Below are 5,081 nucleotides of genomic sequence, written 5' to 3'. Positions count from 1 at the left end.
CACTCCGTAACATTAAACATTGACCGACAAAACAGAATCAAACAGAACTGAACTAAATACACAGAGGAATAAGGCTGATTGGGGTGAACACAGGTGAAAATGATCATGACAGGACGAGGAACAGGTGGCTGATTGGGGAAGTGAGTCCGGGAGAGGAACAAAAGGATCCGGGGAAGTGTAGTGCAGATGACGGGACAAAAACAGGTGAGGACGACAGACTGTGACAATATGCAGTAACAGGGGAATAACGGTTATTTACGACAGTGCAAGTACACCACAGCGGCTCTAGAGGTCACTGTTTTACAAAAAAACCAGAGAGTGCATAGTGTGCCTTTAAAGCCTGGGCAAGCAATTCCTAATGCTTTAGAAGTAAAAGTGTTTATTACTGTATAATCACCTGAAATAATAATTTTGGTTTTCACCTTAGAAGAGTCCTTATTCGCTGTACATAAAATTTAAATGAAATTGTCAAAAAAATATATAATTTGTAAAACAAATATTTTAATCAGATGATATTACAAAAAAAAATACACGTTTGTAAAATAATACATAAATTCATTTCCGAAGCACTCTTTAGTTACTTGCATAGAGAGGTATTTTGGCAGATATGTGAAAAAGATGTATATAATTGTAAAACATATTTTAATCAGATGACATTACAAAATAAAATTACACGTTTGTAAAATCATGCATCAATTCATTTCCTAAGTACTCTTTAGTTACTTGTGCATGGAGAGGTATTTTGACAGATATGTAAAAAAGAAAAACAAATCACACCTCTGTTTCAGGGAGCTTAACACAGAAGGGTCTCTGTAAATGCGCTGAACAAACATGTCATCATGGGCACAGACAACAAAGTCGCACCATTCCATACCTGTAATAAGCAACTGCCCCTGCACTTGCCAATAATAAGCATGGCTTTCCTTTAATGTATATGTTCCATGATTAACTTTGAGGTACCTGCAGTCAATGTAGCTTAGTGCATTTGGACATTTCATCTCCACCAAACCAAATGATGGTCTCTCAAGCGGGTCATATACCAGCCCATCAGGTGACGCACCCAGCCAAGGTGCATCTGGATGAATTACCAATCCACATTTCCTCAAGTTCAGGTTTTTCAGAGTTGCTTAGTCCTTTAACGCACCCGGTTCCATATCCAGTCCCCTCTTCATGTGTGTTGTTTGTCGTGTCCCTCGGATGATCCTCTCAGCTAGGTTTTCTGCAGCATTTGGACCTCTAACATGGCTAACCTAAAATTTGAAGCAGTCACCCTCTCTTTCCTCAGTGAATGCCACTCAGGTGCTGCACTTTGACACCTGGTTGCTTCCTCAATGAGATGTGACTGCAACAATGTCACAGATAGTGAGTGGAGATGCAGCTGTTTCTGGTTTGTTGGCACATATGCACAGTCTGTTGGCTTTAACTGGTAGCCCTCTGGTGGCACTTTTGGGAATGGAGGTGCATCCTTATGGGTGATAACACCATCCGGTGTAGGTGGTGGATGCTGGTATGATAGGATACTGCCAGCTTGTACCTTACCGAAAATAGAGTACACGAATGGCTTGTCAGGTGAGATATTCATTGTGCAGATAAGGGGAAGAGATCCTGGTTTGAAGTCAGCATAGGCAGCATTAGGGTCGAGTGTTGATGGATCTAGCAGCTCACCACTGTAGGCCTTGTAAAGTGCAGATCTGGAATAACATTATCAGGGAATCAATAAACATTTTTTGCTACATAGTATAGTATGGCATGGCATGCATGGTTACACTCACTGCATACCTGATTCCACTTGCTGAAGTAGCACCTGGTTTGGGCTTCACTACCACCATGGTATCCACCGGTCCCGGCTTCACTCCCTATTTATTAGATGCCATCAAAACTATAGCTAAACAAACATTGTGCCAGATATTTAAGTGATACAAACCATTGTTCGTGGTTTATGCCACTTCTGTTCTGTTTGGGTGCATGATAGGACAGGAGGGACAACAGACATTCCACTTTCATAGTAATGGGCTGTTTGGTAAAGCAAAGCAACCAAATGGTTGCACATCTCACTCCCAGCCACACAGGAGCAGGAGCTGTTAACCAGCACAACTGGCTCTGAATCACATAATGTCATCTGAAATACACAAACAAAATGTGTTTAAAAAAACATGAAGTATATCAGCTAGTCTATGCTGTGAACAGGTAAAGACAACAACAGTTTCAAGGTAGAACATGAGCAGTTTGAAGGGTAGCCGAGTAAGTCAAATACATTCTGCATCTGCAGCCACCATGTCCGGTAAAACAACATTTCATATCACTATTCTGCAGAGTTTTAAAATAAACTCTGATTTTGTGTTGTAGACTAACTAGAAAGCCTGCACACTCTGCTACCCTGTATCTGCAATTGCAGTAAAGTTAGCTTCATACATTCAGATGTTTGCCCTCAATAACTTTCTTATGGTGTATGCAAAATGATTAATGAGTAAATTATTTTTATAAACAAGTATGACTATCACCTACAACTCTTTCCACTTGTAGTGTTTTTTTTTTTGTTGTTGTTGTTTTTACATACAATTTTTTTTTAGCTCATTGTCAATGATATTAACTCTTTTGCATCTACTGTTAGAAAGCTACTGACAAAAAGTCTGTATGTGCGAATAGGAAACAAACTTTGCAGCAGTGTATCTCCATTACCACTTTTTCAGCTAGAATTTGCAATAACGCAGTACTATTCATCTGTCGTTAGAACTGCATTTCATTTATTATTGTTATTCATTTTGTACAATAAGCATTCATACTAGCTAAGATAACATGGTTATCCAAAATGAACAGTGGTTATGAACGTTAGAAAAGTAAAAACTTAGAACATGTTCAAAAGAACTTTGAACGTCACTTTCAAAATACCAATCCTACTCTTAGTTGGTGTGGAGCCTCGGCTTTCCTCATAGAGCGGTAACACTGAGCTTTCACTGAGATCTCATTTGTGGCCCTGTTTTTACCTGACACTATTACAAACAAAATTACAAACACATTACATGCCAAACATTTATATTAGCGTGATTAGTCAGCTGCTGGCCGGAATGTAAACATGATAGCACAATGTTAGCCATAACGTAGCTACTAGTTCAGGCTATCTGAACTTACCTTCATAATTGCAGAGATAAGACGAAACATAAAACTTAAAACCTTTCTCAAGCTTGCTCTGTGGCGTTGTACTGCACAATCGTACAATTCTTCGCACATTATGAATACTAAATTTTGGCAACTCAAGCAAACAACGAGAAAATTTAGTAGACTCCGCCATAATCCCGTTTACCTCCGCTTTAAATCTCCCCAACCGGAAACGGATGAGCATCCTTATATTTCACCGGAAATACGTCACGCACTGCCGTGCATAGAGGCCATTCATTAAAGAGAGAATGCACCCTTGTAAAAGATGCACAAGCATTATAACTGAATTCAGCTCCAGACACAGAAAGATATTTTATACCCGTTTCTCTCAGTGAAACCACATGATCCTATGGCGCTGTAGCCTGCCGAAATGGGCGGGGCTACCAATATAAGCGGGCATATCTCACCATAATTTTCAGAATCTTTCTTCTTCAGTGCGAAGATGTTCTCCTTGCTGGACTCCGAAGGAAGAAGACTATATATTGGCAGCTTTAAATACAGAGGGTTGATCGAACTCATTTCAGGACTCCACCACCTAACATCAAAGGAGCAAGGTAAAGTTAAGGGCCTGGCTCGAACTTGTTGCTTGCTTTGGAGTGGTCGGCCCTGGAAATGCCGGACCACAGCCACTCAACAAATTGTTTCCTGCAGCCGGGGCACCATCAGTGAGCCCCTCACCAGGAATCTACCTCATTCGTTTATGTTGATCTTACCAGTGTGACGCACCCCCTACTCAGCCACGCTCACTCTTCTGCTTCGTATGCCCTTGACATTGTTGATGGTGCTGAAAGATTCTCCTGGAGGGTGCTGCCGTAGAACTTACTCTGCGCCCTATAAAGCTGGATCCGCTCCTCATTCGATGGCTGTCCCTCAATTGCTTCAAGTCAAACTTTTCTGAAGCTCTGTGTGCGGTCCTCGTCTAAACGCTGGGTGCAAATGGGACACAGCAATGCAAGGGCTGGGTCTGACTCCTCTGGGGGAAGCACTTGCAAGTTCACCACCTGGTACCTGAAGGGAGAGGTGGGAACTTTGGGCATGTATCCAGCAGTGTTGGGGAGTAGTTAACTACAAGTAGCGAAGCTACTAACTTAACTACATTTTTGAGTAGCTTGGCAGTAGCTCAGTTGCTTTTTAAACAGTATAGCTTTTCCAGTAGCTAACTACTTTTTGCAGCAAGTAGCGGTGTAGCTAGAGCAAAAGCTACATTGTGTTTGTCGAGCCTGCGCGAATCAGCGCGCTGCTAGGATATTCTTCTTCTTGTTAGATTACAAACTCATTTTTTTGCCATCACCGCTACCTGTTGTTTAATCACACATCTGCGGCTAACAGTTCACTGACGTACAGAAGTGTGTTGACACACACATGATGATGGAGCAAGATGTGACAGCAGATTTGGAGGATGGAGAAACAACTAACGTTAATTACCCATGGCCTTATTTGTCCAAGTTCAATCGGTATTTTTGAGAAAATGTTCTACATGCAATTTACGTTGGATGTATATTTTTTTCTTGCAATGTTGTAGCCTATTGGTTACAATTTTGCACTTTTGACAAACAATCTGAGATATTTGGGTGTTGTGTGTAATAAAACAATAGTTTTTGAAATCATAATTTTATTGCATTCTTTTAGTGTTTAAAACAATGCAATAAAATTATGATTTCAAAAAGTATTGTTGTCCTCTTCTGTCCTCAGACACTTATTCAGTTATTAATAATACGTTGTTCAAAAAAGCAAAAGTAGTTTCAATGTAGCTAGCTACTTTTTGATAGTAACTTGTAGTGTAGCTAACTACTTTTCCAAAAGAGTAGCTGTAGTTTAACTACTTTAACTTACGAGTAGCTTGTAGCTTGTCAAACTACAGTTTCAGAGTAGCTTCCCCAACACTGGTATCCAGGCTGGGGACTTGATCCCCTTATGAAAGAAAA

General features: G+C 40.5%; 1 pseudogene; it reads right to left on the bottom strand.

The window, feature by feature from the left end:
- Positions 1–588: 588 nt before the first annotated feature.
- Positions 589–1,829, bottom strand: LOC148971448 (uncharacterized; annotated as a pseudogene).
- Between the last annotated feature and the right edge of the window lie 3,252 nt (positions 1,830–5,081).

The sequence above is a fragment of the Pimephales promelas genome, chromosome 17, assembly GCF_988280905.1.
Source record: "Pimephales promelas chromosome 17, fPimPro1.hap1.1, whole genome shotgun sequence".
Classification (NCBI taxonomy): Eukaryota; Metazoa; Chordata; class Actinopteri; order Cypriniformes; family Leuciscidae; genus Pimephales; species Pimephales promelas.
The sequence above is the reverse complement of the archived record's forward strand: the minus strand, read 5'-3'. Positions and strand labels throughout refer to the sequence as shown.